General features: G+C 41.4%; 1 protein-coding gene across 18 annotated transcripts in view; it reads right to left on the reverse strand.

Annotated features, from left to right (window-relative positions):
- Window positions 1-18,064: 18,064 nt before the first annotated feature.
- The window catches only part of ANK3 (ankyrin 3), a 344,583-nt gene continuing 340,576 nt past the window's right edge, over window positions 18,065-22,071 (reverse strand). For all 18 annotated transcript variants that reach the window (XM_040485091.1, XM_040485092.1, XM_040485096.1 and 15 more), the window contains one exon: window positions 18,065-19,491. The gene's annotated coding sequence lies outside the window, so the exon portion shown is untranslated. The remainder of the gene's footprint in view (window positions 19,492-22,071) is intronic.

The raw sequence follows: 22,071 nt of genomic DNA on the forward strand, positions 1-22,071 counted from the left end.
ACTGTAGCAACCATGCTTTGTGTGACATCACGTTGATAAAATTCCAGTTTTCTGCGAGCTAAGGATATCTGTCTTTTCTGTGCTTGAACTGATCTAGTGAGTAGGTGCATGGCCTAAGATCCTGGGCTTTAGACCTAGGGAGATGTGACTTTATATCTCAGTTGGATTATTTGGTGTTGGATACAACAAATATTTGGTGTTGTATCCAACACCAAATAATTATGTATGGGGCTCTTACTACCTCTCTTGCTAGGTTATTCTAAGATTGAAGATAGTGTCTGTAAAGCACATTTTAGGGGCTTAATATTTGGGAGGTTCTCACTATGATCTCCTAGTCATAATCACTACCTTTGAAATACTGAAAGGAATCAAAAAATCTTTCTGTGTGATTTGCACAAATGTAAACTAGCAGAATATTTGATGTTGGACTGGGAGAGCCCATCATACTAAGTGTGAAAGAAGACAAAGTCCTCTGCCAAGTGTGAATGCAGTTCTTATTTTGGAACAGTGCCTCTTTGGAGACACACAGCACAGGCTTTTAAGGGCTGGATCATCTAAGGTGAATGTTTCTGTTACTGAGAAAAATGCACGTGGGGTAAGGAGATCATTAGCTGTGAGCAGAGGTTCTCACTGGAAAAAGAAAAGTAAAAAGGCTCCAATCCAATTGTACCCCTGACTACAAATATACTGTCTATGGAGGTTACAGTTAGGGAGAAAATGATTTCTTAATATTTTGCAGTTTCACAGAAGAAATAAGAAAAATGGATTTTCAGTCCCTCTGGGCAAGAAACATAGCACTCTTATCAGAATGCTGCTCGAAGAGAGGTTTATGGTCAATTACTTGGTCTTTGAGACCCTACTCTGCTTTGGGAAGCTAGAGACAATTTCTCTGTACTTCCCACATGGAGTTGATGGCGAGCAAAGATCTGGATTTGGGTCTCATTGGACACACTATTCATATCATGAAAGGTGGGCTCAGTAACAGGCCTTGCAAAGATTTTGGGCAATTCTATTCTGAACTTACATATGAGTAGGCTGTCTGTACTTATTTTCAGTGTGTTCCCTATCTGGAAGAGAAAGGGGCACCATGGAATCCAGAGGGTTTACATAAGGCCTCAAACTCTGACTCTGCTCCACACTTAAATTACCTGATTTTTATTTACTAAAAATGGACTCAATAACATGATTGCTAAAAATCCAGATGGTTTCTTGAGGATCAGTGGTTTTGTTCAGTGTTTGATCAACTTAATCCCCTTGGGAAAGACAATGTACAGGGGCTCAGACTAGGGTGGACTATTCTGTTAACCTTGGTTGCGAACCCTGCCCCACACTTAGGTCAGAGGCCTGGGACAAGGTGGTTTCACATGAACAATTCAGCATCTCGTTTCTGAAGATCTGAAATGCTAAAGGTTCTTACTGTCTGAGCTGTTGCAAATAACTTCTTTCTTCTCACCCCACTCTGTAGTTTACACAGAGGTAGACTTTTGGACTGTGGGGTCCCAGGAGGCTAATGTTAATGAGCTAGTTAGTGAGTATCTGCCGGGATCATTACATATGGCTGCTCAGGTTGAATGGGGTGTAATTCCAGGGGGTGCTGTTCACATAACTACAATGTGTTTGGTGCCCCTGGGGTTGAATGCTGCACTTCTGTACAAAGAAGCCCTAATATCTCCTTGAAATGCAGAGTGGCAGGTGTTTAGGATTCTCTTTCTCACAGTGATTGCATTTTAGATGTTGGCTTACTTTGGCAGAAAATGGTGGTCTGGTCCTTAGTTTCTGCAGAATAGCAGCAGTCAGGGGTCCTTGCTCTAAAAATTCTAGGAATTGTACTGTATGTCTGTTTTTTCACAGCTGGTCCCCAGAAACCTTGATTCATCAGCTACAGTATGGCCCTGGCTCAGGCCCAAGCTGCTGAGATCCTACAAGCTTCCTCATAGGTTCCTCTGACTCAGTCCCCTGGGGGAGTTAGAGGATAAGACCCCTAAACTACTAGTTGACTGAGTGGGTGGGGGACAAACTTAGAGATCTGTGATCAAAGCTGGCTTCAGGCAAGGATGCACTGGCTTGCTTCTAACACCCCAACCCCCACCCCTGCTGTTTCAGACCAGGCTTTTGTGATAAAAGAGATAGAAAACCACTTTAAATGGATGCAGTATAAATAAAGAAGATCTATCTATTCATTTTATTGAAAAGTATATGAGTATGACGGCCCTCAGGTGCTTGAATGATACCATTAGAACCTAGTCTCCTTCCCCCTTCTCTCCTCCTCTACCCTCCTCTCCATCCTTTGGTTCTGTTCTCCTCTGTGTTGGCCTTGTTCCAGGGCTGGTCTTCTGCAGCTGGTGGCCTCCAGCATCTCCAGGGATGGATCCTATAAGCTTAGTTATTCCAGAGGAAAAGACCCAGCAGCTCTAAAAAACAAAATAAAAACAAAGCTCCACAAAATTCTCCTCCCAACAACAAAAAACAGAAAACCAGCTCATATACCAAACCAAAAATGTGAAAAACAAACAAAAGAATGTGTGTTTGTGATCTGGTTTGGGTTATGGGCTCATCACTGAATCCATTGCTGTGGCCAAGGAAATGGAATCCTCTACCAGTCCTGAGACTTGTGTCCATATCATGGTTATATCCCCAATCATGTAGATTCTGGGGGTTAGAAGATTAGTTCCTAAAGGAAAATCAATATGCTGTAGCTAGAAGAAGGAGAAATGTATGTCTGGGTGCAAAACATGAGTTATCAGGTCAGGCCTTCCCACCTCTCCCTTTCTGCATCACCATGTGGGTCCAGTGGTCCTCTTCTTCATGGCCTCTATAACCTACCCTCTTCTGAGATAGATTTCCTTGTTTAGGGTAACCCTTACCATTCACTAAATTTGCTTCCATTGCTTTTACCAAAACATCTAAAAGCCTTACAAATGTCAAACAAACATGTTTCTGCCTCTAACTTACTTGACTTTTCCATAACGTTTCACACTGGTGACATTCATTTCCATTTAAAATGGTCTCCTCCTGGGGCGCCTGGGTGGCGCAGTCGGTTAAGGGTCCAACTTCAGCCAGGTCACGATCTCGCGGTCCGTGAGTTCGAGCCCCGCGTCAGGCTCTGGGCTGATGGCTCAGAGCCTGGAGCCTGTTTCCGATTCTGTGTCTCCCTCTCTCTCTGCCCCTCCCCCGTTCATGCTCTGTCTCTCTCTGTCCCAAAAATAAAATAAAAACGTAAAATGGTCTCCTCCTAGATATCATATGTTTTCACTCATATGCAGATCTTGAGAAACTTAACAGAAAACCATGGGGGAAGGGAAGGGGAAAAGTAGTTACAAACAGAGAGGGAGGGAGGCAAACCATAAGAGACTCTTAAATACAGTGAACAAACAGAGTTGATGGGGGTGGGGAGAGGGGAAAATGGGTGATGAACATTGAGGAGGGCACTTGTTGGGATGAGCACCAGGTGTTGTATGTAAGCGATGAACCATAGGAATCTACCCCCCAAACCAAGAGCACACTTTACACACTGTATGTTAGCCAATTTAACAACAAATTATATTTAAAAAATAAAATAAAATGGTCTCTTCTGTTGACTTTCATGACATTGTGGTCTCCTTGTTCTCTTTCTACTTCTCTGATCCTACAGGTATCTTTCAAGGGCAGAACATTTAACATTAGGTTACCTCACCGATTTATTAAACCACTAAGTTTTCTCGGTCTTCCTTCCCTGACTGTCCTTAGATCTAGTGTCTATCTCCACAGCCCCTTCACTTAGGGTCTCATCATCTGTCACCTGTGATGTGGCCATCTCTTCTGGTAACTCTCTTTGCTTGCAGTTTTATGCTTCTCAAATCTATCCACCCAACTGCTTCCAGATCCCTAGTTTCCTGTTTGACGCCTTCTATTGTTCTCCACTTGCCTGTAGATGGTGATTATAGGTGTTCCCCTGATTGTCCCTAGACTCTCTCTCTAGTGTCCTTTCTTTCTGGCTTCCCTCTGGGTTTCCGTTGCTCCAAACATCTTATAGATCCCACCATGAACTGAAAGTTTCAATCCTACAATCTTTGCATGGGGTATTCACTGCCTTAGCTGCCCTTCCTCCAGTTATTTGCCTCAGAGTCTCCTTTTTGTCTTTCAAACCCTCTTTAGTTATCATGTTCTCTTGGAAACTTTCTTCAACACTCGGACAGCTCACACTGTTTGAACAAATCTTTTCCTTTTCTGTATTAATTTGTACACCCTTTATTACATTCAGTATTCTGTATTTTAAATATTTATTTATATGTCTTTCTTTCTTTCTTTCTTTCTTTCTTTCTTTCTTTCACTCTTTCACTTTTTCACTCTTGCTTTCTTTCACAGACTTAATGCCTTGGGTAGGACTTGCACGGAGCCAGGCTTCACCACTCAATACTGATACAAAAACAGCTGCTTCACAGTTTGTCTTTTCTGATCACTGATGTCATTTGAGTTTCTGTCCAAACCTTAAATAACCTACTAGTATATAAGCTTCTTGAGGGTAGTAACCTTTGTGTCTTCTTCACTATGCTTTCATGTAATAAGCTATCGATGAATACAGTTGTCTGGAGGCACCTCAACTTTCATGTATGGTCTTTTGTCACTCCAGCCGCATTGAGTACCAAGATGGAGGCTAGGTGGACTTCCTGTGGTCACCTAACTTCTAAGGGGCAAAACCTTGGGCTGGAGTATAGTTTTTTTTTTTTTTTGATGACTTAGGCTAAGGTTCATCTCACCACAGCACTTAATTCAACCACTCTCATTTCTTGGAGAGATTTAGAGGATTTTGCTAAAATCCAAGTACTAAAGTATCTTGGCCAGTACTGTCCCAGGATTTTCAACATTGTATACTCATTGTCCTTTACGTATAAACCTCAAGAAAACTGATCCAGAAAGACAAAAGAACAAGTTTAAGAAGCCCTATAGTCAGGAAGTGTCTTTTTATACCTTTTCATCTTACTGAGCATGAAAGAAAATTCATAGGGAGAAGGAGAGAGAAAAACAGAGCAAGAAGAATGTGAGGGAAAATGTCACAGAAATAATAGGATACATTTTTTTCTTAATTCTTCTAGAATCCCTCTGTCCCAATCTGTTAAGGCCTTTCTAGCCTTGTTCCAGAGCTTCTAGATTCCTTTCCTTTATTTTCATATACTCTTTGATACCTTTCACTGTTAGCTTCCTTAAGTCTTCTCTGGAGGTAGAAAGGGTATATAAACCAAAAACACAAAGGAACATTTTTTGTGGGGGAACTTTGTACTTTTGAGGGGACTTCCCAACATTGAAGCCTCCTTCTGTTAGAAGCTGGTAGGAGGTGGGGGTTCTGCCTGCAATTGTGGAAATTGAAAATATTGGATCCTTTTGGCCCCTGGCCGCTAAGACACAACACAGCTTAGCCTGTCAGACCATCCCACCCAGAAGGTTGTGTCTAGAGTGAGTGTCAGGAAGAAGCAAGCACAGTGGTGGCATTGAGTAGCCCTGGCATTGGCAAGGTCTCCTTCACCAAGCTTCTCTTGTGACATGACTCCAGCTCCAATTCCAGCCTCCCAGTTTCTCTTGGTTTGTGCCTACTTTCCAAAGCTTTAACTTTTCCCATGATTCTGTGAGCTGCTTGACATTCTTTCAGTACACTCTTTTGTGCTCAAGTTAGCCAGGTAGATGCCTTTGTTTTCAACCAGGGAGCCTGACTGGTAACACTTCCTCATTGACATTAGAAAAGCACAGAGAAGAAATATGCCATCTTCTCTGTGGCACTTCTTACCTAAGTCCCCCTCACTCACTGGTTTTATTCTTTTTTCTCCTCCTCCTCCTCCTCCTAGTCATTCTGTAGCTATCAATGCCTCCTTTAAGCTCCATTTCAATTCAAGCTAGTGGATTAATTGTGCCAGATGCTTCATATATCATATATTCATATCATATGTGAATCCTGGATAATCAGCTTTCTTCTATATGAGATTGGCAAATGTGAAAAATACTGAAAATCTCTGTACATGGAATACAAACACACTTCATCAATGATGCTCAGGGAATGCATTTCCATGACAACAGGATGTTTAGGATTTAAGACAAATAAAGGAATATAAATGTACTTAAAACCATTTTTTTCCTACAGTACCAGCAATGAGCATACTTATTTTTTATTTAATAAATAATAAGCATATTTATTTTATTTATTTTGAGACAGAGAGAGAGAGCACAAATGCACATGAGTGGGGGGAGGGGCAGAGAAAGAGGGAGGGAGAGAGAATCCCACAGGCTCTGCACAAGGGGCTCAATCTCATGAACCATGAGATTATGACGTGAGCCGAAATCAAATCAGATGTTCAACCGACTGAGCCACCCACTTCTGATTTAATACCAGCCCACAGAGCTCATTTTTGGAAGTCAAGATAATGCACTAATAATGAAATATCTTAAGCATTATGCATTTTCTAAAACAAAAGCAAATTTCTTTTTTTCTCCCTGTGGGAAAGTTTCATTTGTCAAGAATGAAAAGACCTTTCTTTCTTTCTTTCTTTCTTTCTTTCTACTTTCTTTTTAACATTTTAATTTATCCCAAACAGTGTGAAACATACATCTTTAGTACAAAGAGTTTTCAGAACAGTTATAACAGAGCACATTTAAAGACAAAGAATGTTTTTACTTGCAATCCACTTGTTCCCTGTCCCTTACATATCCCTTCCATTTGTTAGTATCCAGCAATGCTGCCTTCTGCCACAGCACAAGGAACCTTTAAAATGATTCGTTTGTGGGACACCTGGGTAGTTCAGTTGGTTGAGCATCCAACTTCAGCTTGGGTCATGATTTCGTGGTTTGTGAATTTGAACCTTGCATCTGGCTCTGTGCTGACAGTTTGGAGACTGCTTCTGATTCTGTGTCTCCCTCTCTCTCTGCCCCTCCCCTGCATGTGCTCTGTCTCTCTCTCAAAAATAAATATTAAAAAAATAAAAAAATAAAATGATTCATTTACTGTCTGCACAGTGTTCACCCTGACTCTTTCAGGGTCATGATAATTTAATTCCTAGTCAAAATTCTGTCTGTGATTAGAATAATACCATTACTGGACAAGAACTTTTACATACGTTACCTTGAATCCCTGAATATCCTTCTAAGGTAGGGTTAGTATTCCATGTACATATGAAAAGATAATTCACCCAAGATCACAGAGACTCATGATATGAACCCAGTCTGTCACACTGAGAAGCCCGTTTCTGTTCTATTTCTCCATATTGCTTTTACTTGATGTATTATGATTTTATAAATTGAGATACAGTTGACATATAACATACCAGTTTCAGATGTACAACATGATTTAATATTTGTATATGTTGTGAAATGATCACAGTAAGTCTAGTTAACATCTATCACCACAGGGTCACAAAATTTTTTTTCCTTACAGTGAAAACTTCTAAGATCTACTCTCTTAGCAACTTCCAAATATACAATTCAGTGTTATTAAGTATAGTCTTTATGCTGTACTCTACATCCCGAGGAATTATTTATTCTATAACTGGAAGTTTGTACCTTTTGGCCACCTTCACCCATTTTTCCCATCCCCCACCTTTGATAACCACCAGTCTGTTCTCTGTGAGTTTGCTTTTTATTTAGATTTCACATATATGTGAGATCATATGGTATTTGCCTTGGTCTGACTTATTTCACTTAGCATATGCCCACAAGGTCCATCCGCGTTGTTGCAAATAGCAGTGTTCCCCCCTTTTTTTATGGGTGAAAAATATTCCATTTTACATGTATGCCACATCTTCTTTATCCATTCATCCATTGATGGACACTTAGGTTGCTTCTATATCGTGGCTATTGTAAATAATGCTGCAGTGAACCTGGGAGTGCTGATATCTTTTTGAGTTAGCACTTTCATTTCCTTCAGATAAATACCCAACAGTGGAATTGCTGGATCACATGGTAGTTTTATCTTTAATTTTTTGAAGAACCTCCGGATCCTTTTCCATAGTGGCTGTGACCATTTACATTCCTACCAGTAGTGTACAAGGGTTCCCTTGTCTACTTTGCCAACACTTGTTACTTGTTGTCTTTCTTATAACAGCCATTCTAAGAGGTGTAAGGTGATATCTCATTGGCTTTTATTTGCATTTTCCTGATGATGAGTGATGTTTAGCACCTTTTCACATACCTGTTTGCCCATCTGTATGTTTTCTTTGGAAAAATGTTCAGATTCTCTGCCCATTTTTAAATTGGATTGTTTGTTTTGTTTGTTTGTTTTTTGCTATTGAGTGGTATGAGCTCTTTATATATTTTGGATATTAACCCCTTTATATATTTTGGATATATATTTGGATATTATATAATTTGGATATTATCAAATATATAATTTATAAATATCTTCTCCCATTTGATAGGTTGCTTTCTTATTTTGTTGATGGTTTCCTTTGCTGTGCAGGAGACTTTTATGGCAACAGGACAAGTTCTCTTTAACCAGTATTTACATTTTATCACTCTGTTGTTTTTAAACACACTTAGCCCAAAAAACAAGGAAAACATGCAGTACTTGGAAACTTAAAGAAATCACAAGAAAACAAGTCTTTGGAGCCTAGTGTCCCTTCTTATTCCTGTTGGTGACACATAGCACTGAAAATGAGGGCCTAGTCCATTAGCCAAAATAATAGACACTTGTGAAAAGCAAATAAACTTTGCATTATTTCTGATGAATTAGAGGCACCATTCACTATTAATAGCAGAACCATTAAAAACAACCTGTGTTATGAGGTACTTTGTAAAGGACTGATGTCTGAGGCAAGTGGTGCCTTATGACGTCCCTAGAATGAAAGCTGCCACATTTGAAAGTGGTAAAATAGAAATAGGCCCAAGCAACAAGGAGTTGATAGCAATCCTAAGTCCAATTTCCTGACTCCCCTCCATTTCCAGCTGTGTGGTTGCCAAACTCATCTTTGCTTCTAGGTTACTGCTTTAGAAAGCCTCCCAGCATCCTCATGAGAACCCCCATCACCAGTCCTGCCCATGGCCCTGTCTTTGCTGCTGGGATCACAGGTCTTTGGTGTGGTCTGGTCTCTCCTTTACTCAGTATGCTCCTGCTTTGCCCAGCCTGTACACAGAAGAGGCAGCTCTCCATTCTAATATCCTATTTGATTTTGCAGGGCATTCACTCTCATTTATGATTCGGTAAGTTTTGAATTTTGACATTATTTTGGATGATGAAGAGGTAGATAAATCAAACAATCAAACCTTTTCATTGTAATCTGTCGGTATCACTGTGGGCCCAGGTCATAAAAAATAGGTTCTGGATCCAAGTTTCCCATAACTCAGCCTCTACTCCTCACCCCACATACACATTTTACTCCTCTGTGAACAAGAAAAAGTACTTCTCTTTTCCATTGGAGCACAGGAAGTGGATTTAGAGAAACAAAAATGAGATTGGAATTGACTATGTAGAGAGGGCATCAGTGACTGACTAGAGGGAGCCAGGCTGCAGGTGGAGACAGAGCCAGATTTCCTGGCAAGAGACTCACTTTTTGGCTCTGAGCTGGGGATGGAAGCCTAACTGTCCAGGGGCTAGGGTGGGAGCAAGGGGGCTGCTGGGGGTGGGGCCGGACTGCAGACTCCCAGAGTGGGCGTCCATCCCCTGGTCTCTGGAGCAGCGTGTAGCATCTTAGATGTGAGAGGTTGTGTCATGGGCTTCCCACCTACACCACTGCTCACAAACCACAGAGGCCCAAGCAAGGCATTTTCCTCTTTCACCTCTCAGCATAATATACCACTACAAATAATAAAAAGTAGGGAACGTTTATAGAATACTTTCCTCTCCGTCAGATACTTTTTGAAGTGGTTTATGTGGATGATCTCATATGTTGATAAAACTATCACCCCCATTTTCCAGATGAAGAAATATAAAGGTTAAGTAACTTGTGTAACTAGTACAGCATGATGTCAATTATATAAAAGCGTGTATTCACAAGAAACCATTCTCCAGGTCCTAAATATCGAAAATTTGGTACTGTTCTTGAGAACTGGTCTCTCTTTTGACTGAGTCGTCACGTATGTTGTCTAGCAGGCTGTGCAGAGAAGGCTTTACAATGAGTACAAGTGCCTGCTGTGATTCATATGGAGTCTGGAGGAGCAGTCAGGGCACTCCGTGCTGAGTCTCTCCTTCCACCCTCGCCTCCTATTCTTTCTCCTTAAGTTCTGACCAAAACAAACTTTGCCCATGCTTCGGGGACGTGTTTATCCTCCTAGCCTCTTTGTTCCTTTTGCCCAGGCCTCCTTTCTTGGCATGTTGAAACTCTCTCATTTCTCAAGTCCCAGCTCTGATGCTGCTCCATCACCATGCAGTCCTTCATTCTGCCGGTGTTTGCTGAGGGCCTAAGATGTGCAAGACTTTCCACCAGGCCTTCTCAGTTCCCTCTGTCCAGGGTAATCCTGAGGTTATGCTTGTCAGGATAACATAATGATACCGCTAACACTCATAACAATCATGATCGTAGCCAACACATACATGGCTGTGACTGCTTCGCACACGTTTACGTATTTAATACACAGCACTCCCCACATTGTCATATGTTCTATTGAAGCACGTATTCTGCTTTTCCGAGAAGGTCAAAACTTTTGAGTCCATGGATCTCAGCTCTTGTTCTTTTTTATTTTTGATAAAGAGATCTACCTAGGATATGTAAAGATATCCAGGGCAGTGACTTGGACACAGCGTGGGCTACATAAACAGCATTTGAGTTGAATTTGATAGATCCCTATACACCTATGTATCCATAGCCTACATTCATCTTCTCATGGAGCTTTTCAGCTTCTCTGCAAAAACTCAGAAGTGCTGACAATTCTGGGCCTGCATTCCTGCATTATAATATTTTGTCAGAACTGACTGCTGTGGTTTTCGTTCGGGCATGTGCTCTCAGGTTTTCCACAGGCCCTACCACTTAGAATGCCTTGCATCAGGCCCTGAAGCATCTGATTTTTTAACCTGGTGAAGCCAAAGGAGAATTCAGATTCCAGTTATAGGTTGGGCCCACCAGGATAGGAAGAGTTGCAGCCATTATACAAGGTAGTCACTTGGGCTGTCTGAGCAGCTCTTTTCTGTCATTGTTCTACCAGCAAGACTTTTGTTTCATCAGGAAGATGGCTCACTTTTCTAGTACCAGTTTAACATGGGCTGTGCTGTGTCTGGGTGATTCAAAGAGTCATTTGAAGATCTGATGCTGTGACACATCCCAGATGACTTTAATAACCTTCCTATCACATGTTCCCAGCACAGGACGGAAAAACACCATGATGATACCTGACAGTCTGTAACAAAGCTCTCATAACATGCTGCGGAGGGGGAGTGAGTTATAAAACTCTGCTCGGCAAGTCTTACTGGGGGCGGAAGCACAGCAACCCTCAAAGGCAAGCTGAGGTCCTTCTGATACTTCACAATGAGTCACAGAAGGTGTTGCTGTTTTTCCTTGACACTCGCGGATACGTATGTAATGTGTCCTAAGCCATCCTTGTCTGTGCTTCCCTCCATCCCTCATTTAGGCAACAAATATTTGAGCCTGCTGGTGCTAGGCCTTGTGGGGGATGCCTTGGAGATTGTATACAGACAATAAACAGGTATACAGGATAGTAGAAGGATGGTAGAAGGTAGAAGGATGATTGTGGCGGTAATGCTATAAAGAGAATATGTATGGTGGTGTGACAGAATAAGCAGGGAGTCAGAAAGGGTGTGCAGGAAAGGCCTGAGGTGGGGACATTTGGAGGTTGAAATGAGATGCTCCCTGGCAGAGGACAAATGGGATGGGAAGGAGATGAGGAAGAACTTGGCACTTTTTTAAAAAAAAATGTTTATTTATTATTGAGAGAGAGAAAGAGAGAGCTCCAGCAGGGGAGGGGCAGAGAGAGACAGAGGGAGACACAGAATCCGAAGCAGGCTCCAAGCTCTGAGCTGTCAGCACAGAGCTCCATGCAGGGCTTGAACTCACAAACCTTGAGATCAAGACCTGAGTCAAAGTCAGATGCTTAACCAACTGAGCCACCCAGGAACCCCAAGAACTTGGCACTTTTGAGGAACAGAAAGAAAGCTAGTTTGCCACAGTCATGCTATGCAGAGCATCGATCTGTGACAGGGAACTTACACTGGAATGTAAATCTGTGCACCATTTCCTTCTCAGAAAAGCCTCACTATATGTTAAAAAAAAAAAAGTCAACTGAACTAAAGTAAAGCTTAGTAACATGGTTTATATTCTGGACCCAGTTTCTTATCCCATTCGGCAGCCAACAGAGAACTCTCAGACTAAGAGCAGTCCACAGACTGCCTTTCTCACTGGTCCGGGGTATCCTGAAAGGGTGAGATGGATGGGGTGGGGTTCTGGAGGTAGGCAGGAGCCACGGTAGGCCCAGATGCACAAAGGAAGATCACTGCTTCACTAATATGCAATAAAATGAAAGTTAAAAAGCCAAATAACTCCTATAGACCCTTAATGAGAGTGTTAGCACTTGAAAGGGTACTTAGAGCACAACCAAGCTGCACTGAGGCGGGAAATTAGGTAGTCCTTCACACTGACTCAGGAATTAATTTTTTTTGCATATGTATACCAACTTTATAGTATATAATTAAAAATCACACATCAAGGGGCGCCTGGGTGGCTCAGTCAGTTAAGCGTCAGACTTTGGCTCAGGTCCTGACCTCAGGGTTCGTGAGTTTGAGCCCTGCGTCAGGCTCTCTGCTCTCAGCACAGAGCCTGCTTCTGATTCTCTGTCTCCCCATCTCTTTGTCCCGCCCCCCCTGGGGCCCCCCCCCCAAATAAATAAAATTTAAAAAAAATTAAAAAAACCCACACATCAATAAATTTATATAGTGTGATCCAGGTATGTGTTTATTCTACAAATGCCAAGAGCCAGTGGTAGAGGTTGAAGACCAGATATGCTTGGTGACCAAAATTGAATTAATTGCCAACATTTTGAAAACTTGGAAATTGGGCAGACTAGACTTGCAGACTCTTTAGAAGGGGAAGATGCTTACCTAGTACTCCACACCCCTTAATGTCTTCTCCCAGACTTGTATGTTAATCATGGGTTACGGCAAATCTCAGTCACTTACTAGAGGGTTTATTTCTTGCTCACATTGCATGTCCATTGGGGCAACTGTGTCTCTTTGCTCCACATCATCTTCACTCCAGCACCAGGCCAGGAAGGATCTTTGGGGAGCATCCCTGGTCTTGAAGCAGGAGGAAAGAAAACATGAAGAAAAATGCACTAGCTCTTGGAGCATCTGCTCATCCTTCACTGGCCAAAGCAAGCTGTATAGTTAAGGTGATAGCAATGGGGCTGGAAAGTAATCACCTGCAGGAAGAGTTAGACAATAATTTATGTATAATAACCATCTATCTCAACCCCTTTGCCTAGTTTAGATGACCTGCCTAGTGCCCACAGATATTTGAGAGCATGACCACTTTGGCCAATGGAACTTGAGTATTCAAAGTTTTATTGTAGCCAGAAGCATGACAGTTACTCTAAAGCTTGCCATGCTCCAGCTATCACCACTCCATCCATCCATCCCTCCCTCCAGCCAGCCAGCCATCATCTACCTACCTACATGGCCTTGAATGGGTTAAGCTTCCACAGGCTTTTCCTTAGACACCCTTTAGTTTTTCCTTTAGGTTCTACTCAGACAAGGCACACTAACCATGATACAGTGCTAGCAAGCCAAGCTGTGAGGAAACTGTATTTCTGCTCTTTACTGTACTAAGCATTAACTTCCAGAGGGTGGTGTGTGCACTGATACTGGGCCCTCATCATGTACTGCAGCATCACTGGAGTCTGGTGAGCCTTCACCAGACAGAACTAGTAAATGATTAGACATGCAATGCTGAGCATTTATTACATACTTTCTGTGTGCCCAGCTCTGCTCTTAGGACTGTGGAAAACAGTCCTTGTTCCTAAAAAAAATTTTTTTAAATGTTTATTTTTGTGAGAGAGAGAGCACGAGCAAGCAGGGGAGGGGCAGAGGGGCAGACTCCGAACAGTCTCCAGGCTCTGAGCTGTCAGCACAGAGCTCGATGTGGGGCTCGAACTCACAAACCCGTGAGATCATCATGACCTGAGCCGAAGTCAGATGCTTAAATGACTGAGCCACCCAGGTGCCTCAAACAGTCCTTGTTCTTAAAGAGCAAGACATTCAGAGACACCATTAAGGATGGAGACTTGAGTGGTGAATTGTGGGACACCCATTTATTTACCTGAGTGACCATTGTGTGTTGGCATCAGCAGGGGAGGCTTTGTGAACAGGTCCCTGAATTATGAAGAACTTGATGTATGGAAGGTGAAGAACATTGCACATGAGTTCAAAGTTTTGACTGGTTTCACCTAAATCCAGAATCTTTGGAAGTGAGATGGGCTTGTAGTCGCTTGTAGAGTTGATCCAATAAATTTGAGATGTTAAGGTTTTCTATTGAGTTGCTATTTTTGTCACTCTTGAGATGCATTTGGTTATGACTAGCAGGTGTGATATGAAAGTGCCATGGCTACACTCAGTTGTCACAGTTGTTTTTCTCTCTCTTCGTGGTCTTCCCTTGTTCTCCAGTACCACTATCTACAGTGTCCTGCAGTTTTGTTTCCACAAGTAATTATAGGGTTTCTGTTTTTGTCCTGAGGGGGCCTAGATTTAGATTTCACACAAAGGCTGTTTGCATGCTCCTCACTGTGTCTGGCATCTGGAAGAGTACCTGCAAAATGGCAGGCACTGAATACCTGTTGCTGGATGAGATGGGTGGGGGTGGGTTTGGAGAACCACAGGACTCATCTTTTTTCTCAGTTCCTCACTCTTTTATTTGTCTTCCTATTGGAGCTGAGAGGATGAAAATGAGGTCGATGTTTGGCTTGCCAAATAGAAGGAAGAATTGAAGCAGGAATGCATCAATCTGCCTTCTCCTTCTTCCAGTCATACCAGAGACTGAATTGACAAGAATGAAGTAGACTGCGTTGGGAGGCAGTAGGACCCAGGAAGGGCCATGGTGAACATCTGTAAAACACATGCTTGTCCAGAGGTGGCACGTGCGTTTTTGCTCCAGGTGGTTGTTGTCATAGGGAGTTCAGAAATAGGATTGTTGCTTCTTCAGATTTTAAAGAGAACTCACAGCTCATTTTTTTCTTTAAAATCTCCCGATTAAAAAAAAAAATGTTGGCTTTTTTTTTTCAGACTTCATGTGATCCAAACAAAATCTCTCTGCAGGCTGGATATGGCCCTTGGGGTATAATTTCTGGACCTTATGGTCCTTTATCAACCCAGCAAACACTGAACAATACTGAGGTAGGAATCTTGAGGTAGCTAGACTTTAAAAGAAAAAATCTATCACGTCTGAAAGAGAGGAGGCTAAGCTGACTTTCAGAGACGAGGGTTCATGATGGGTTCTCCACACTCTTGGCTGACTTTTCAGCAGCCTATTAGTGATAAGGATAAGGAATATAGCCATGGCCATGGGAAGGGTGCCCAGTTCAGCAGTGTGACTGGTGTCCTGTTTGCTCACGAGGCATTGGTATACTCAAATGTAATCATTTAAGACGTTGTGGCTAACAAGAGTCTTGTGCAACTAGAAAGAGGAAGTTAGTCCTTGGTGAATGAAGTCATTAGAACCAAAAACTGTTCTTTTCTTTGATTTCCAACCTGGTTGAATGTGTAAAAAAAAATGGTGCACAAGATGGTGCACAGGGTAACATTTCCTATTTGCTGTCCTGTGACCTCTGATGTTTGATTGATGATTCATCTGGCACTCAACAAATATGAGCACCTACCTATGAGGTGTCAAGCAGTATTCTATGTGCTGTGGATACAGCAGAGGACAAACCACAGTCTCTGCCCTCAGGAAGTGCATAGCATAGCATGAGGACCTGGTGGTGCGGTGCACCTGCTGGGACTCTTTTGAAAAGCCGGTAACACTACTCTTTTCCAGTTCTCAGAGTTAAGCCACTGCTTGAACTAATCACATAAATGAATGACACCATTGCCTCGTCCATTTTTGAAAGAATTCTTGTGAAGTTAGGCTCATATGTCAATGTTAGAGAGATTTACTTCTGGACTATTTGGTCATGAATTCATGAAGGAGAAGCAGTGCTGTATGACTAGGGAATTACACACCTTTTGATATGTCAGGGCCTCTGCAACAAACCAAAAAGACTTATCCAGATAGGAAGTTAGCTTTGGGATCCTGGTTTCTTCAGAGACTCAAGGGATGAGTTATTATTCCTGTGATTTATATTTCTGGGCTTACCACATACCCTTGTCGCACAGCCAAATGTGACCTGACACTCATAATAATAAAGGAAACGAACAATTTTTTATTTGTCCTAGAGAGAAACCTCAATCTTGATGCAATCCCAGGACGGTACTGAAACAAACATGGTGGAGCATCAGGAGGCCAAGGCAGAATTTATTAATAGAGGAAAGAAGGCTGATTGCTTCTGTGTTCAGTAAAGTAGATCCCTCTTAGAAATGATGAGATAACCCTGCATGGTCTATTGCCATAACTTATATGGCAATATGCTAGTGACATTTTAATTTAACAAACTCAGGAGTTTGCTAAGAATATAAAATGAAAAACATAGCAAATATCAGAAATCTATCAATGGCAGATTTTTTTTTAACAGCAATGTCAATCAAGGAAAAGCTTAAATACATTTTTATAAGCTAGCAGGCCAAAGACTGTTAGGAATACATAATGTATGCCCTATTCAACCTATGCATACATCTATAAATATATGCAAACACACATTTAAATGCAAATAAAAGCTTTGTTTTCCCATTTTGGATACTTCATTTGAGTAAATTTATGAACTTGTTCTTGAACTGTAGTTTAGCCCATCACATATCCCTAAAGTCAAATTTTTTAGCTATCTAAACACAATATACCATTTAATACCCAGGTAAGTATACGTGATTGAGTTTCCAATTCAGGATAAACACCTGTCAAGGACTAGGAGTCAGAAATCCGTAACTCTTAGATGGGAAGTTAGAATATCTGAATTCTGATCCCGATTTTCCGAGAGGCTTTTGGAACTTTTTTTTTTTTAACCTTTCAGGGGTCTGAGTTTGCTCATTATGATTTTGGTGGCGGTGGAGAGGCACTTTTTGTTTGTTTTGGATTTCATACAATGCAGTCTAGCTCCATTATTCATGCAAAGTAAATTCTCCATACATGTGTTCCACATTGATACTGAATCTTTGTTGGGAACAATGCATCCAATTCAACATTTTTCTTTAAACTGTACTAAGGTAGGGCTCAAACTCACCACCCTGAGATCAAGAGTCATGCTCCAGTGGCTGAGCCAGCCAGGTGCCCCATCAGCAATCATCTTTAATGGACAGGAAATAGGTGACCCTGTCAAATGGCTCTAAGCACCCTTTTAATATTTGTAAAGGGACAATTACTACCCAAGGCAGTACCTACCTCATGAAGTGGTTATGAAGACTGAATCAATGCGATGCACTTACAGTCGGGCATATAGAGAGTGCTCCAATTTTAGTGATGATAATTGCGAGTACCACCACTATAGCCTGGCTCTGGGCTAGAATGAAAATTAAAACAGCCGGTCTCTGCCCCTGTTGAATTAATCATGTAGTGTCTGGTTGCAAACCTCATTGCCTACCTACCAGGCCAATCAGGACCAACAAATGTAAGAGGCGGGGCTGGCTTCTGCACTGTCTGGACCCCCCACATCTGGTTGCAGAGGGCAGGCATGACATGGCCCCACAAGTTGTTGCCCTCTGGAAATGAGAACTGTTGTCAAATCTTGCTTTTTACGGGAAGTTAGAAATTTGGGTTCTTATGTAAAATCTCCCAACTTCTAAGCACCGACCACAAACGCCAACTGCAAACAAGAGCACGAGGGACGAAAAGCCCTGGAGGGTTCCTGGAGCTGTCAGTTGACAACTTCTGGACATGCGGTTGCAATAAGCCCCAATTCCCCACTTTTCTGGGGGCAGCACAAACAGGATGAGGGCAAAGATTACTTGTCGGTTAATCTTTAATTCTTGGCTCCTCCACGAAATGCACATTTTGCCAGAGAACACAAGGACACTGTAGAGCACAGGTGGGTGAAGAGTTTAACACAATTTATTTTATGCTTAAATAATCGACTAGGTCATCCAGTGTATGGTTTTTCATACATATGTCATTAGAGCTATGTGTCAATGAATGCTGATTTTATATGAATATAATCAACAAATTAAAGGATTTCACCAAAACCCAAATAAAAATGCCCTTTAAAACACAGCAGCCTTATTAACCTAATATGACACTGCTAGAATGGTTACAAATGATTGGCTTATTCAAAGGTGTCTACATCTTATAGCCAGTACACAATACAGTAATAATTGTACAGCGTGCTGCCATTCTACGAGCTAAGAATTTCTGTTTAGTCCATTTTAAATACCCCCGACTGGGGCCTCTTATGAGCACCATCCACCTCTAAAGCGGCAAGCATTACCCCCTTTTAAGCACTAACAGCACCCACCCTCCCCCTAAAGCAACTACTGTATAGGTTTTTTTTTTTCATTTTTAGTTCATTTCATTGAAAAATTGGCAATAGCAACAAATATTAGATGAAGGGCTTTGTGTTTACAGATAAAATCTTCTGTGTTGCAGTATACTGTAGTGTTTGCAAAATTGGAAAAGATTTAATCAAAATAAGGTGATACACATGCATCAAAATATTAGTATTCTGAAGAAAAAATTTTTTCACAGAACTACAGAATTCCTCATTTTGGGAATTATTTAAATTTGCAGCAGATTTTAAAGATTTGTTTCTGTTTTTTAAAATCAAGCTAGCAGTTTTGCATATACAAACATTATAATTGCTAATATACAAGAATCAGTGAAGATTCCCCGCCCCCCACCCAGGACCCCTCCCTCCTCTTCTAGGGTGAAGTCACTTGCGACCCCTAGTATGTTAAATGCATTTGCAATATTCTGTTTGTGTTCTAAGAGGCAGTGCCTTATCAACATTTATTCTATTTTTCTGTTAGAATTTATACAGTGTTATTATTTACAGCAAAACTATAGATGTTTTAAAAAAGAAACAAATAGTGTTTATACCCTGACAGTTTGGGTCCAAGAAAAATAAGGCGAGCTGTTGTGGAGTTAGTAATTTTAGTGTTTCTCTGTGATTTCATCATCCCGTCTTCTGTCCCTTCTGGCGGCAGGAATTTCTTCCTTTTGTAAATGACACCAAATTACTTAGGATAAACTGTTAACAGCATGGCTTCTTGTATATACACTGCATTGCTAATTGCACACGCGCCAATCCTGGGAATGAAAGTGAATTTCCATGCTCTGTAAATTGGCTCATGCTAAATTAAAATGTGGGTAGATTTCTTTTTTTTTTCTTTTTGCATAAAAAAAAAATCATGCCATTAATGTGTGGAAGCAGCAAACACACACACCCTTCTCCATGAATTTTTACTTCCTGCTGACATCTCTTCCATGAATTTCTCAATACTGGCAGTAAAATTACACGATCCTGTGGAAAGACAGACAAGAGGGAGTGAGGTTAGCTTGCTTTCTTCTTCCTTCTTTCCTTCCTTCCTTCCTTCCTTCCCTTTCTCCCTCCCTTCCTTTCTTCCTTTTTTCTTTTCTTTGCTTTACTTTTCTTTTCTTGCCTTGCCTAAGCCTTCCTTCCCATTCAACAGAAAAGCTTAGAGAACGAGGCCTCTACTTTCTTATGGGGTAGTTTAACATGATTCTTTTTACCAACACAATCTGTTAGGTCAAAGCCCTGAGGTGTAGCTGAAAGCTCTTTGAAGGCAGTGACTTTTTCTAGGTAACCCTGTGATCTCCAAAGCACACTCTTCACTGTATGTGTGGTTTTTGAGATTGTGTTGGAAAAGACCCTCTTCTAGGGCTCTATCTCTAACGATCAGGTCACTCAGATACTTGGGAAAGCCATTTACAGCCCTTTGGGCCTAGTCTTATCTATAAAATGAGGCTCACAGAGGTGCTGTGTGGGATTTCCATCAACATCAAAATATCAGGGGTCTGGCGTTCTCATGGGCATAAAGGAGCCCGGGATATTGAGTCAGAATAGAGCATTTCAGGAATGACCATATGTTTTATAAGTGCTCACTCCCCAAAGCACAACTAATCTTTCAAAAAGGGAGAACAGCATCATTACTTCATTACTCTGGAATTGCTTTTCCATGCACCAATTAAAATGAAAGACTGTCTTCCATCACTGCAAAGAATACTTTCCCTCCTCCTGCCCCACATCAGTCACGACAAAATCGATTCATTATATTTGAGCTTCTTTATGGCGGCTGAGAACGTCTTGTCTTACTGAATAATAACTGCATAAAGTCTCAGTGTTTTATAACCAGTCTTAATACAGTCAAAGTAAATCAGCTGCTTTTGCTATGAACTCTTTCCTCATAAAACAAAGCTTGCCTACATATAGTTCATCGTCCTCTCTCAGTGTGAAGCGACAGACCTGAATACTGGCCCGAGAACAAATCCCAGCCCCTGTGAAAACCTGAGGAAAGCAAGAACAATTGTAGGAATAACCGTGTTCACTCACTGGTAAGCAGCAGACCATTTGTGCAGGCCTAGAAGCACCAGCAGAACTGGGTTTCTGTTGGGGCCCAAGAGTGTCCTCAGTGACCCTGAGTTTGTTTACTTACCCCAGACAAGTTTCTGTCTCTTTAAGAGGGATCACCCAGGATACCTCAGCTTATGTAAACATGTTAGTACAGTACTTCCTCTGTCTGCTCTCCTAGTTCTTGCTTCCTTTTTTGTGCTGAAAGTGCTACTGACCAACATGCCCCAGGTCACTAATGCTTGGAGCTAAGAACATCAAAGTGTCAAGTCCTTCTGGAGTGATTTCAATATCTGCCCCCCTTCCCAGGATTCTGCAAAGGTGGTAGAGAAGGAAGGTGACTTATTTGGGCAGGACATGCCCTAGAAAGTGGGCAAATCCAAGTAGGATCAGGATTTTCTCACCTCTATTACCACTTATCTTCTGGGCACCAGGGTTCTTAGATGGCCCTATGATGATGTTACCCCTGTGGTCTCCTTGTGTCTTCCTAGGGAGGCTCCTCAGCAGTCTTCTCTAGTTGAACCCCCTACCCCCCACACTGTACAGCTTAATCGACATATAATTTACATGCCATACAATTTATTGTAAATATACAGTTTGATAGTTTTCAATACATTTATATAGATATGCAATCATCACTACAACCCAGTTGAACTTTTTTGTTGTTTTGCATCCTCTCTTCCAAAAGCCAATCCAATTTCCCAGGTAAATCTTGCCATAAGAAGCAAGGTGTTTCTCCTATCACCCTGTTGCAAGCAAATGCTGTCTTTTATAGAAATATTGGATTTGTTTCTATAATTTTTTAAAATGCTATTAATTATGTCCATTTATATTCAGGTATGGTATGGGTGATAGTTAAAAAGAAATTGGGGAGTGAGTTCCTCTTGTAAATCTCTCTTGTTCTTGGTCATACAATCAGAGTGTGTTGGCCCTAACCACACGGGGTGCAGGAAGGTCATTCATTGGATAAAAGACTTTATACCAAGTACAGTGTTCTACAAAAAGCATGAGTGCCTTGGCTGAGACACTATATACCTATTATAAAATATTGACATCTTACAAATTGTGATGAGAGCGCCATCTGATGGAAAGGTGTGATGGCAGGGGCCATCAAGATGACACTTCAGAAATAGAATTTGAGTCCTTTTTTCTTTTTGGATTTAAGTAATACATCTGAGACAGAGGCCTTTGCATTTAGGAATCTGTCTTTGGGTTTTGCATGCTTTTCAAACCCAAAGGTAGTAGAAACAACCATTCCTTTTAATCATTTTACTATATATATATTTTTAATTTTAAGAAACATTTTTGATATATAGAAAAACAGCTATCAGTGTATTTTCATGGCAGTTTATATCTTACAGATGAATGTTGTACTTTCCACATCCATTTCAAGTCAGGTGTATGCTTGAGTTAGAACCACAATTTCCTTTACAGATCCACATACCAGTGGTTTTTAGCCCCTAGGGCCCACCTTAAAAACAAAACAAAACAAAATCACCTGTCTTTAGTTTG

Source organism: Herpailurus yagouaroundi, unplaced genomic scaffold (assembly GCF_014898765.1).
Source record: "Herpailurus yagouaroundi ecotype Mexico unplaced genomic scaffold, PumYag 163, whole genome shotgun sequence".
NCBI lineage: Eukaryota > Metazoa > Chordata > Mammalia > Carnivora > Felidae > Herpailurus > Herpailurus yagouaroundi.